Genomic DNA, 14,852 nt, shown 5'->3' on the forward strand with positions numbered 1-14,852 from the left:
ACCAAACCTTGGCCTTCTGGACTCTTACCCAAAACTTCCTCTTTAGAAATCTTTGCTATTTGAGAAGTTGTTAAAGTGGTATCTCATGGCTGCTTTGCTTTGTTGATTGGTAAAGTTGAGCCTTTTTGTAGCTTTCAGTCTACAAGACTAGTTGAGCATTTGCTCTGAACCAGGAAGTTGGCTGAATCATGGTCCTTGCCCTGGGGGAGTTCAGTGTGGCCACAGGAGAATACCAAGTGCTATGGTGTCTGTAACAATATGATTAGGGTAAAAGCCCAGAGAGTACAATGGGTGAAATGATTACCTCTATGTGGGAAGAAGATAAGAGTCAGGATAGGTGTCCCAAAAGAAGTAGTATTTGAATGAACCTTTAAAATTTTTTAGGGAGTTCCCGTCATGCTCAGTGGTTAACAAATCTGACTAGGAACCATGAGGTTGCGGGTTTGATCCCTGGCCTTGCTCAGTGGGTTAAGGATCTGGTGTTGCCGTGAGCTGTGGTGTACTTCGAAGGCTTGGCGTGGATCTGGCATTGCTGTGGCTGTGGCATAGGCCAGCAGCTACAGCTCCAATTAGACCCCTAGCCTGGAAACCTCCATATGCAGTGGGTGAGGGCCCAGAAAAGACAGAAATCCAAAAAAAAAATTTTTTTTTTTAGTTCACTAGTTTCTAAAAATTACAAATGAATTGCATGCTCGTTTATATGCAGAAATTAATAGTGAAAGAATCCACTATCTTTATTCAAGTAAAGAATTTAAACAAAAATGCTCACAGTTATCACTGCACAAGTGAGAGTATACTTGGTATAGATGTTTTTAATCACAAATGATCATGGCTAGTAAGAACTAATGAGAGCTTTAAAGTGTATAAGAATATAGCATAAATAAGAATCAGCCATTACCTCTAGTACTTAGCTCACCTAACCAAAAGCCTCTCCCTGCTGGCCAGGACTGACAGAAACCTTGTTGGAAAGGATGTGATCACGGCTCATTAAATGCAAAGAAGTCAGGAGTTCCTTCATGGCTCAGCAGGTTAAGGACCCGGCATTGACTGGCTCTGGTTACAGCTGTGATATGAGTTTGACCCCTGGCCAGGGAAATTGCACATGTCAGGAGAGCAGTGCCATCAATCAATCAATCACCCAGCCAACCAACCAACCGGTGGAACTTGCTGGAAATCCATCCTCCAGAACTGCTGGGGAAAGCTATTCCTGAGGAAGTCCTGGAAGCATCCGTTACAAAACTGCTGGTAGACTACTAGGGGAAACTGCTGGCTGATGGGTGCTTCTGGCCATCAGACAAAGCAGGAGCAGTCACTGGAGAAGCTGTGGTGCTGCATGACTATACCAGAGAGCACACTGGAACCACTCAGCAAAACTCATTCCTCCTGTAATGCCTCTGCAGGGCCTTCTACCTATAAAGCTTGTCTTCATGGTAGACAACAAAAGAAAAATATCTTAAAAGCCCACATCCATTTTCTCAGCAAGCAGTGAAGGATGACTTTAGAGCTAAGTGGCAATACATTGATAACTGGCCCAAGGTCTTACAAAGTTGTTAGACCAACAAATTCATCAGTAACAGCAGTAAGGTAAAGTCTGACCAGGTCCAGATAGCTTCGCTGATGAATTCTATCAAATATTTTAAAGAATACCCATTCTTTACGAACTCTTCCCAAAAAATAGAAGAGGAGGGAACATATCCCAGCGTGCTCTATGAGGCCAGCATGACTGATATCAAAACCAAAGACACCACAGGAAAAGAAAACCACAGATCAGTATTCCTTATGGATATAGATACAGAAGTCCTCAACAAAATACTAACAAACTGAAACTGGCAACATATAAAAAGGACTACAAAAATAAATAAATAAAAAGGACTGTACACCATGACCAAATGGGATTTATCCCAGGAATACCTAGTCTTTTAACATCTGAAATCCATTAATATAATACACTGTATCAATAAAAACCACATTATCATCTCAATAGATGCAGGAAAAACATGTAGAAAAGCTCGACACCCTGTCGGGATTAAAAAATAATAATAATAAACTAGGATTAAAAGGGAACCTCCTCAACCTAATAAAGGACATCTATAAAAAACCCATAGCATGGAGTTCCCATTGTGGCACAGTGGTTGATGAATCCGACTAGGAAGCATGAGGTTGAGGGTTCGATCCCTGGCCTCACTCAGTGGGTTAAGGATCCGGTGTTGCCGTGAGCTGTGGTGTAGGTCGCAGACGTGGCTGGGATCCTGCGCTGCTGTGGCTGTGGCGTAGGCCGGTGGCTACAGCTCCAATTAGACCCCTAGCCTGGGAACCTCCATATGCCGCAGGTGCGGCCCTAGGAAAGGCAAAAAGACAAAGAAAAAAAACAAACAAACCATAGCTAACATCATACTTAATGGTGAAAGACTGAAAGATTCTCCTTAAAGTCAGGAACAAGACAAGGAAGTCTGTTCTCTCCACTTCTATTCAGCATTGTACTGAAGCGTCCGTCTATCCTAGGCAATTCAGGAAGAAAAAGAAACAAAAAGTATCCAGATTGGAAAGGAACAAGTAAAACTACTGATTTGGATCTGGTCTATAGAAAATTCCTGGGAATCCATTTTTAAAATCAAGCTTGCTAGATTCAAGACAATATTTCAAAATCAATTGCTTTTCTACATACTTGAAATGAACAACCAAAAAGTGAACTTAGGGAGTTCCCCTTGTGGCTCAACTGGTTAAGGACCCAATGTTGTCTCTGTGAAGATGCAGGTTTGATTCCTGGCCTCACTCAGTGGGTTAAGGATCTGGTGTTGCTGCAAGCTGCTGTCCCTGGCCCAGGAACTTCCATGTGCCGCAGGCACAGCTGTAAAAATGGAAAAAAAAAAGTGAAATTAAGACAACAATTCCATTTACAGTAGCATCAAAGGAAAAATTTGGGAATATATTTAATAAGAGAAATGCCAAACTTAAAACTTTGGAAACTAAACAATGTTGAAAGAAATTAAAGATCTAGATAATTGGGAAGTTACCTCATGCTCGTGAATTAGAAGTTAGCGTTATTAAGATAATAATACTTCCCAAATTGATATACAGGTTCAGTGCAATACTTGTCAAAATCTATACTGTCTTCATTGAATTAAGTGATAAATTGATCCTAAAATTCATATAGAAATGTAAGGGATCAGAGTAGCCCCCCAAAAATTTGAATAAAGTTGAAGGACTTTACACTTCTGGTCTCAAGTCCTACTACAAGGCTTATAGTAACTAAGACAGTGTAGTACTGGCATAAAGATAGATGGATGTAGATCAACAAAATAGACAAGAATATAGAAGTAAACCCTCACATTTTTGGTCGACTAATTTTTGACAAGAGAGCCAAGACAGTTCACCAGGGAAAGAAAAATCTTCCAACAAATGATATTGGGACAACTGGATATCCATATGCAAAAGAAAAGTTGGCTCCCTCTTTCAAACTACATACAAAAAATTAAAGTAGATCAAAGAGGAGTTCCCATTGTGGCCCAGCAGAAATGAATCCAATTAGTATCCATGAGAATGCGGCTTTGATCCCTGGCCTCGCTCAGTGCATTGGGAATCCAGTGTTGCCATGAGCTGTGGTGTAGGTTGCAGACATGACTTGGGTCCCGCATTTCTGTGGCTGTGCATAGGCTGACGGCTGAAGCCCCAATTCGACCCCTAGCCAGGGAACTTCCATATGCCACCTGTACGGCCCTAAAAAAAGCAAATAATAATAATAATAAATAAAGTGGATTGAATACCTAAATGTCAGAACTAAAATTATAAAACTCTTAGAAGAAAACAGAGAGAAATCATTGTGACCTTGGGTTTGGCAGTCGTTTCTTAGATACGACACCACCAAAAGCACACCCAAAGGGGGAAAGAAACCACAAAAATTGGATTTCATCAAAATTAGAAACTTCTTTGCTTCAAGGGCACCATCAAGAAAGTGAACAACCTCTTGAATGGGAGAAAATATTTGAAAATCATGTATCTGATAAAGGACATTTATCGAGAAAATCTAAAGAACATCTATGACTCAATAACAGAAAGACAAGTGTCCCAATAGTAAAATGGGTGAAGGACCCAAAATAGATGTTTCTTCAAAGTATATGAATGGCTAAGAAGCCCATGACATGACATGAGAAGATGCTCAATGTCATTAGTCCAGGAAATGCAAAATAAAACCACAAGGAGATGCCGCTTCACCCTCACCATGATGGCTATAATAAAAAAAGACAATAACTAGGGTTAGCAAGGGTGTGGAGAACTTGGAGCTCTTGTAAATTGTTTGTGGGTGGGTACAATGATGCCCCCAATTTGGAAAACAGTTTGACAGCTCCTCTAAATGATAAAAGTAGAGTTACCATAACAGCATGGCAATTCCATTCCTAGTATATACCCAGAATTGAAAATCTATGTCTAACACAAAAACTGCACATGAACGTTCAAGGCAAATTATTCATAATAGCTGAAAAAATGCAAAGGAAATGTCCATCAGCTGATGAATGTGTATGTGGTGTATCCACACAATGGGATATTATTCAAGCCTAAAAAGGAAAAGCAAGTATTGATAAATGCAACAACATGGATGAACCTAGAAAACAGTGTGCCAAGTGAAAGTAAACAGATACAAAAAGCCACATATTATATAATTCTGTTAATATGAAACGTCCAGGAGTCCCTTCGTGGCTCAGTGGTTAACGAATTCGACTAGGAACCATGAGGTTGAGGGTTTGATCCCTGGCCTTGCTCAGTGGGTTAAGGATCCGGCACTGCCATGAGCTGTGGTATAGGTCGAAGACGCGGCTTGGATCTGGCATTGCTGTGGCTCTGGCATAGGCCTGCGGCTACAGTTCTGATTAGACCCCTAGCCTGGGAACCTCCATATGCTGCAGGAGTGGCCCTAGAAAAGGCAAAAAGACAAAAAAAAAAAAAAAAAAAAAAAAGAAACTCATTGAGTGGTTTCCAGTGTCTGGGAGAGCAGAGAATGGAAGTTATTGTTTAATGGGTACAGAGTTTCAATTTAGGAAGATAAGCATTCTGGGGATTGATGGTGGTGATGGCTACACAACAATATGAATGTTCTTAATGCCACTAAACGGTACAATGAAAAATGGCTAAAATGGTTTATGTTGGAGTTCCCATCGTGGTGCCACAGAAATGAATCCGACTAGGAACCATGAGGTTATGGGTTCGATCCCTGGCCTTGCCCAGTGGGTTGGGGATCTGGCGTTGCCATGAGCTGTGGTGTAAGTCGCAGATGTGGCTTGGATCTGGCATTGCTGTGGCTCTGACATAGGCCAATGGCAATAGCTCCGATTGGACCCCTGGCCTGGGAACCTCTGTATGCCCGCGGGTGCAGCCCTAAGAAGACAAAAGACAAAAGCCAAAAAAAAAAAAAAAAGGTTTATGTTTATTTTACCACAATAAAAGAAATATTTCCAAGAGTTCCCACTGTGGAGCAGTGGGTTAATGATCCCACTTGTCTCTCTGTGGTCCTTGGTTCAGTCCCCAGCCCGGGAACTTCCATATGCCACAAATGCAGCCAGAAAGGAAAAGAAAATAAATAAAAGAAAGAAATAATTTAAAGAGAAATATTTCCACGGATAAAGGAGAGGGATAGATGGAGCAAGTGTGGCAAAATTCTAATAATTGTTTAGAGTAATTGTTTAGATTGGCACATGGTTGGTTTTCTAATTCTCATTTTGTTTGGAATTTTTCATAGTTAAAAAAATAGTGCGAAGATAGGCACAACAGATATCTTCTCAATGACAGTTCAGCCTGATGGAGCACATAGTGTATAAAAATATTGCAAAACAAACAAACAAAAAAAAGCTTTGACTATGCCTTTCTCCTGCCTGAAAACCCTCTAGCAGCATCTTAACACATATAGGGGGAAAAAAGGCAAGTTTCTCTGTGACCCTGGCCTCTGTTCACCTTGCCAGCCTCATCCTGCTCCTCCCTGATTTTCATTCCTTTCATTCCATCATAATACCCGATGACTTGTAAATTTCCACATATGTGCCCTGATCTGTGCTGTTTTCATGCATGCCATGTATGCCTTCTGCTTAAAATTCTTGTTAATGTAAGAAACCAGTCTCCCTCTCCCTTCTTAACCTCTCCTTCACAACTGAGGTGGTTCACCAGCTCCTAGGGAGTATCTTCTGATTCTGGATTGAAGCTAACTCTCCCATCTGTGTTTCCATAGCTCACTGTCGATAATTTCTCATGCATGAAACATCAGATTGAAAGTACTAAATTTATACACACACACATCTGGAATGTAGAAACTGGTATATCAAGGGCATGCATGAAAGTCTGAAGGAGTTTCTATACCCGGAAGAGCCCCATTCATTACCTTATACTGGCTGGATAATTCTCTTTCTTTATGAATATTTTATGTCACATATCGCTGCAGGAACTTCTTAGTTTACATTTGCCCTAGGCTAAAAATAATATGAGGAGAAACAGTAACATGACTCCCAGCCTTGAAAATACTCACTTCTGGAGTTCCTGTAGTGGTGCAGCAGAAATGAATCCGACTAGGAACCATGAGGTTGCAGGTTCAATCCCTGGCCTCACTCAGTGGGTTAAGGATTATGGCGTTGCCGTGAGCTGTGCTGTGGGTTGCAGATGTGGCTCGGATCTGGCGTTGCTATGGCTGTGGCAACAGCTCCCATTAGATCCCTAGCCTGGGAACCTAAAAAGCAAAAAAAGGCAAAAAAAAAAAAAAAAAAAAAAAAAAAAAAAAAGGAAAGAAAGAAAGAAAGAAAAAGAAAATACTTCTAATTTTCCTCTAATGAAGGTAAATAGTTTTAAAAGCCTACAAGGCTTTTGGAAACATAATGGTGGTTGGCAAGAGCTGAGAATGGGGATTGGATGTTACAGAGTTTCCATCTGGGAATAAGAAAAAAGTTCTTCTAGTCCTTATCCCAAGAGGCAACCACCATCAGGTCACTTCTTTAGAAAATAACCAGCTGTTGTTTGAGGGGTGGAGGTGGGGAGGGCAGCTTGGCCATCGAGCTAGGGCCCCAAGTGGTCCAGGCATTTTGTATATAGACTTTGAGCTGCTCCACCTGCATTCAGTCCTTTCCCATCTACAGCATCTGTACCTGCAAGGACTGAGCAGCCTCACAGGCCTGTGGAGCAAATAGACTCATCTGTCTTCAGAAGTCTACCAGCAGCTATTTCAGGTAGGAACTGTCTTCTCTCTACTCGTCATCAGTCTCCTTCAACTCTCTGTCTTATAAACACTGAAAATTTTCATGTGCTATTGTCTGCTGTTATGTTCTTGTTGTCCTGTGGATTTATACCTTTTTAAAAACTCCTTTACCATTGTTTAAGTGTGTGATAGTCCACCACTGCACAGGCCATTTGTCTTTTTTTTTTTTTTTTTTAATTTAGGGCCGCACCCGTGGGCTATGGAGGTTCCCAGGCTAGGGGTCAAATCGGAGCTGTAGGGGCTGGCCTACACCACAGCTCGCGGCACCGCCAGATCCTTAACCCACTGAGCAAAGGCCAGGGATTGAACCTGTGTCCTCATGGATACTAGTCAGATTTGTTAACCACTGAGCCACAAAGGGAACTCCCATTTGTCTTTTTTTTTTTTTTTAAATTTAGAAGCCAGAGTTTATTTCTACCTAAACAACACTCAGAGAACTTTCAGAAGGCTAAAAGACCCAAAAGATATCTGGGTTTAATGTAATATCAGAGGCAGGTGCTAGCTGTTGCTGCCTCTGTTTCAGAATCCTCAGGGTGACCGCAGGCAGTTCATGGCCTCGTTGATTCTGCTGGTCCAAGAGGGGTGTATTCTGAATTTCAACATAATCTATACAAGACCATCCCTCCAGTAATGAGGATAAACCCAGTGCTGGAAGAAATCATTGTCAAAGAGAGGAAGAAAAGTCAGATCAGAGAAGAAGGCCACCAGAGCAATTTCAAGGGGAAAATTATAATCCGTTATTGAGCAAACAGATGCACTTGTGGAATTCTTGCTTTATTCTTTGAATCCTGGTCCACTGACCACAAGCTAGAGTAGCTGGGATCATGATGAATCTTATCTGCAGCACAGGGGCCTGTGCTTTCCTCTCCTCTGACAGTAGGAGGACCTGAATGTAACATTTGACCTGATTAAATGAGTCTCCTTCAAGATAAAATGGTGATTTGTCTTTTTATTAACAGAAATCTCCTGGCAACTGCATTTTTTATTGATCAGGCTGAAAGGACTCAAAAATCTTCTCTTGTACCCCTGGGTCAGACTCTAGCCATTGCTTAGTTGTCAGACTCTTAAAACAACTATGGCAGGGAGTTCCTGCTGTGCCACAACGGGATGGGTGTCTCTGCAACACCAGGACACAAGTTCCATCCCCAGACCGGCACAGTGGGTTAAAGGATCTGGTGTTACCACACCTGCAGGGAAGGTCCCAACCAGCTCAGATCTGATCCCTGGCCAGGGAACTCCATATGCCACAGTGTGGCTAATAAAACAAAAGAAGAAAACAAAAAAACAGAGGTTATAGCTCTTCTTCCATGGTAGTAAAACCTCCCCAAATCTCACTGTAAAACCAAATATGTTATTGTACTATTGTACCCTCTCCCATACATGCAGCATTTTATATTTTTTTAGACTTTTATTAAAGTTTAGTTGAGTTACACTAGTGTGCCAATTTCTGTGGTACAGCAAAGTGATCATATATGTGTGTGTGCGTGTGTGTGTATATATATATATATATACGTACACTTTTAAAATATTCTTTTCAATCATGGTCTATCCCCTGAGATTGGACATATTTCCCTCTGCTTTACAGTAGGACCTTGTTTATCCATTCTAAATGTAATAATTTGCATCTACTAACTCCAAACTTGCCATCCATCCCACTCCATACTCCCTCCTCCTTGGCAACCACAAATCTGTGCTGTGTCTGAATCTGCTTCTGTTTTGTGGATCGGTTCATTTGGACCATATTTTAGTGATATGCCACATATAAGTGATATCATGGTATTCGCCTTTCTCTTTCTGACTTACTTCAATTAGTATGAGACTAATTACATCCATGTTGCTGCAAATGGCATTACTTCATTCTTTTTATGGCTGAGTAGTATTCCATTGTGTATATGTACCACATCTTCTTCTTTTTTCTTCTTTTTAGGGCCGCACCTGTGGCATATGGAAGTTCCAAGGCTAGGGGTTGAATTGGAGCGGCAGCTGCCATCCTGCACCACAACCATTGCAACACAAGATCTGAGCTGCAGCTGCGATGTACACCACGGTTCATGGTAACACTGGATTCTTCACCCACTAAATGAGGCCAGGGATCAAACCCGCATCTTCATGGATATTAGTCAGGTTCTTAACCTGCTAAGCCATTATAGGAACTCCTGTACTACATCTTCTTAATCCATTTATCTGTTGATGGACATTTAGATTATTTCCGTGTCTTGGCTATTGTGAATGGTGTCCCAATGAACATAGGGGTGCATATATCCCTATGAATTAAAGTTTTGTCTGGATATATGCCCAGGAGTGGGAAGGGTAGATCTTACGGTAATTCTGTTTTTGGTTTTCTGAGATACCTCAATACTGTTTTCAATAGTGGTTGCACCAGTTTACATTCCCACCAACAGTGTAAGCGGGTTCCCTTTTCTCCATACCCTCTCTAGCATTTGGTATTTGTAGACTTATTAATGATGGACTTTCTGACTAGTGTGAGGTGGCACCTTATTGTAGTTTTGATTTGCATTTTTCTTGAATAATTAGTGATGTGGAGCATCTTTTCATATACCTACTGGCCATCTGTATGTCTTTTTTTGAGAAATGTCTTTTCAATTGGTTGTTTTGTTTTTTTGTTGCTGAGCTGTATGAGTTGTTTGTATATTTTTGAGATTAAGCCCTTGTTGGTTGCATCGTTTGCAAATATATTCTCCCCATTCTATAGGTTGTCTTTTTTTTAATGGTTTCCTTTGCTGTGCAAAAGCATAAGTTTGATTAGGCCCCATTTGTTTATTTTTGTTTTTATTTCTTTATTATTATTATTATTATTATTATTATTTTGGCCATGCCCATGGCATGTGGAAGTTCCCAGGTCAGGGATCAAACCTGCAGCACAGCAGTGATCCAAGCCACAGCAGTGACAATACTGGATCCTTAACCTGCTGAGGTACCAAAGAATTCCCTTGTTATTGTCTTTTTTATTAAAGTGGGTATGAAGTATTATCTTATTGAGGTTTTTATTTGAATTTTTCTAATCAGTATTGATGTTGAGTGTCTTCATGTACTTAAAGGCCACTTGTATGTCTAATTTGCTGAAATGTCTATTCAAATCTTTTACCCATTTTTAAAGTGTGCTTTTTGTCTACTTACTGAGTTATAAAATATTTTTAAATATATATAATTTTTTTTTTGGTCGTCTTTTGCCTTCTTAGGGCCACACCCGAGGCATATGGAGGTTCCCAGGCTAGGAGTCTAATCGGAGCTGTTGCTACTGGCCTACGCTAGAGCACAGCAACACCAGATCTCAGCTGAGTCTGCAACCTACACCACAGCTTATGGCAACGCCGGGTAATGGGTAGGGAAAACTGAGGTAGAAAAGCTACTACCTTTCACAGTCAAGGCACATAGGTGAGATGTCAGGTATGAATGTCAGACAGGTATGCTGCTACATACAGTAAATAGGACCCATCAAAGGTTTTCAGAGGCTGTGAAGGGAGCTGTCCAAATCCTTTCTATGGGTCTAGTATTGAATATATAACCAAATGCCAATTGATGGATCCACAGTGTACCAAATATACTTTAATCACACCTTTATTTTAATCCTGTAACATTTTATTTATTTGATACATCGTACTTACTAAATGCAGGGCTGTTTTAAGAGCTTTTATGTATTAATTCATTAAATCTTCATAACAGATCTGTGAGTTTGGTATTATTATCCATATTTTATAGATGAAGAAACAAAGGGACAGAGGAGTAACCTGCTTCCAGTCACAAAGCAAGTGAGCAGCAGAATCAGGATTTGGACTCAGGCAGTTGGGCTTTGCACATCCCTATATTATAGTTTTCTTTTTTTATTTTATTTTATACCTGCATCCACGTACGGAAGTTCCTGGGTCAAGGACCAAACCACAGGTGTAGCAATGCCAGACCCTTTAACACATTGTGCCAGACTAGGGATCAAACCTGCACCTCTTCAGCAACCCAAGCCACTGCCGTCAGATTCTTAACCCACTGTGCCACAGCAGGAACTCCTAAAATTATTAGTTTTCTACATTTTTTTTTTAAGAGAGAGGACTACAAAGTGATAATAACAGACTTTTGATTCAAATAGATCTGTATTTGAATCCAGGCACAAACATGTATCTCTGTATGACCTAACCTATCTGATCCTTAGTTTTCTTATCTTTTTTTTTTTTTTTTTGTCTTTTCTAGAGCCACACCCATGGCATATGGAGGTTCCCAGGCTAGGGGTCGAATTGGAGCTGTAGCCGCCGGCCTACGCCAGAGACACAGCAACGCCAGATCCAAGCCACATCTGTGACCTACACCACAGCTCACAGCAACACCGGATCCTTAACCCACTGAGTGAGGCCAGGGATTGAACCGGCAACCTCATGGTTCCTAGTCAGATTCATTAACCACTGAGCCACAACGGGAACTCCTAGTTTTCATATCTTTAAGATTTCCAGGATTGCTGGAAATATTGGAGATTGTATGCAAAAGACCTGGCGCATAGGAGTTCCCTGGCGGCCTAGCAATTAGGGATTTGGCGTCGTCACTGCTGTGGCTCAGGTTTGATCCCTGGCCTGGGAATTTCCCTATGCAGCAGGCACAGCCAAAAAGGGAAAAAAAGACCTGCACATATTAGATGCTCATTATATAATATTATGTAATAGTTATTATCATTATTGTTGGCAGCTGATGATAAAATCCTGGCAATCACTTGGCAGCCTTTAGAATGGATAAGCAATGAGATCCTGCTGTGTAGCACTGGGATCTATATCTGGACACTTATGATGTAGCATAATGAAAGATAATGTGAGAAAAAGAATGTGTATATGTATGTATGTATTATGACTGGGTCACTTTGCTGTACAGTAGAAAATTGACAGAACACTGTAAACCAGCTATAATGGAAAAAATAAAAATCATTAAAAAAAAAAAAAGATCTTAAACATGGGAAAAAAAAAAAAAGGCTGCAGAAAGGCTTCATGGCCATGAAGAACCCCAGGAAGTTTTTTTAGGCGGTATATGAGGTGGGCTTTAAGGCAAGTATTGCACATATGTTACTTGGGTTATCATGACCTCATAGCCCCTTCCCATGTCAGCATTATTTCTTGTTGAGCCCAGAATCCTTTCCGTGATTGCTCAAGGCAGGGGACTTGTAATCATTGGGAGATAGCCCAAGAGTTACCATCTTTCCTTTAAGCCCAGATATACAAACTAGCTATCCAAACCATTCCTTTGGATGGGTAGCCCATCCAAACCTGGTTTTGTTTCCTTTCAGTCTTTTCTTCGCCTTGTGACAAATAGATTTTGGAAAAAGTTGCCTGTTGTGAGCCTGTTGCGCCATTATGAGACTCAGCAAGAAGAGAAGTCCACGCCCATCAGTCAATACCCTATTCCCTACAAAAAGGACCTGCCTTTTGACATTACAGCAGTCATGGAGGAGATAGAAAAGAAGGTGACACACTCACCTCACACAGGGACTCACAGCCAGTATAGACCTTTGTTGGCTGGAGTATAATCCCTGGAACTTATTGCCCCAGTCTGCCCAAGTTCCCACTGTGGACAAACCCTTCATTTGGGCTTCAGTTATTTCCTAACCAGAAGATCATACATTTTTTTACCCTTGTCTCAGGCACACCCTTTTAAGTTCTGGGACTCTTCTTTGTCACTCAGTCCTCCGCCCACTGTGACTGAGGTGTTTTCTCTGCGGTTCCCTTTAGCACTAAAATATGGTGTGCAGGTAGAACCATGACATATGTGCCAGCTGCTTAAATAAGTGAAAGGTGCCTTGCTCTTTCCTGCAGTTACATGTTGAAAAATCATATAAGCAGAAAATTCAAAAATAAAAATTATAACATTACAATTATCTATTAGCATGTCTTTTCCCCTATTTTTTTTGTATAAATAGACTTGTAACTTTTTCTTTTTTCTTTTGATCTTTTTTTTTTTTTTTTTTTTGCTTTTTAGGGCCACACCCTTGGCACATGGGGGTTCCCAGGCTAGGGGTCAAATCGGAGCTGTAGCTGCTGGCCTACGCCACAGCCTCAGCAACACAGGATCTGAGCCACATCTGCAGCCTATACCACAGCTCACAGCAATGCTGGATCCTTAACCCACTGAGCAAGGCCAGGGATCAAACCTGCATCCTCAGATTCGTTAACCGCTGAGCCACGACGGGAACTCCAAGACTTGTAACTTTTTAAATGAGATCATGTTAATGTGAACATTTTTCTAGGTCATAACATCATGTTTATTGGCTGCATGATATAGCACTGTATAATAAAGATCTTTTAGTCTATTTCAGCCATCTCCCAATCTTGGACATGTAGGACATGTAACAGATGTTTGTACATAGATCTTCTTGAATTATTCCTTGAGGGTACTTTTTAAAGCTGGTGCTTTCTATTGCCTAATTAGAAAACCCTTCTTTGAATATAGGTGTTTGCTTTTTGTTTTTCAAACTTGGGACTGAAACTTTGTGGATTTTAAAAAAAAAAAATCTTGCCTAAAATCTATTCTCTTAAGAAGATAAAAACCCAGCTGCTTTGGTGGGAAAGGTTTGGAGCCATCAGCCTCTCTCTCAGTACCTGTCTATACCTCCTCACTTCCTCACCTCCTCCCCAGCCCCTGCCCTGGCTGATGTAAATGCTTCTTTCTACCATGTCTTCTGGCCCAGTAATGAACCTTCAGCATCTTTTTTTTTTTTTTTTTTTTTTTGTCTTTTGTCTTTTTAAGGCCACACCCGAGGCATGTGGAAGCTCCCAGGCGAGGGGTTGAATAGGAGCTACAGCTGCTGGTCTACACCACAGCCACAGCAACACAGGATCCAAGCTGCATCTGTGACCTACACCACAGCTCATGGCAACACCAGATCCTTAACCCACTGAGTAAGGCCAGGGATCGAACCTGCATGCTTATGGATCCTAGTCAGGTTCGTTAACCACTGAGCCACGAAAGGAACTCCCCTTTAGCATCTATTATCAGTTAATGGCTTTCAGCCACAGGAAAAGAAAATCCAATTCAGTTGGTGTAACAGCAAGGACAATTCAGTGTCTCACATCATAGCAGTCCAGACCCAAGGTGATTCCTGGATTTTAGTCCAGTGGCTCAGTGATAATATCAAGGATCAAGTTCTTTACATTTTTTGGCTGTCTTCCCTGATGTGATGACTCTGTGCTCAGATTTGTGATCTCCTGGTCTCTAGATGTCTATAGCAGTAGCAGATATCACATCCTTGCTCAACTCCTAGAAGAGGCAAGGAGGCTGCCACCCTTTCCTCATATTCCTTTGGAGAGAGAAGGCTCCCATCTGATTTCCCCTCATTTCTCACTGGTCACCATGGTGTCACATGCCCATTCCTAGGCCAATTATTGAGAAGGTGAATATAATCATTGTAGTTGGTTTGGACCAATAAGGGTTCACCCACTAGAGTTGGGGAAGGACTAAACCTTCCTGTAGCACACGGCGTGCTGATATCTAAGCAATATCGAGCAATATTCTGTTGTTATCCCTTGACAACAGACGGAAGAGAGAAGAAATGGCTGCTGGATAGCAGTCAGCAGTTGTCTGCCATAGCATCCCATTAGAAAATGTACTGAAAACCCAATGGCAGAATCTCAAGGCT

This window comes from Sus scrofa, chromosome 1 (genome assembly GCF_000003025.6).
Source record: "Sus scrofa isolate TJ Tabasco breed Duroc chromosome 1, Sscrofa11.1, whole genome shotgun sequence".
Lineage (NCBI taxonomy): Eukaryota > Metazoa > Chordata > Mammalia > Artiodactyla > Suidae > Sus > Sus scrofa.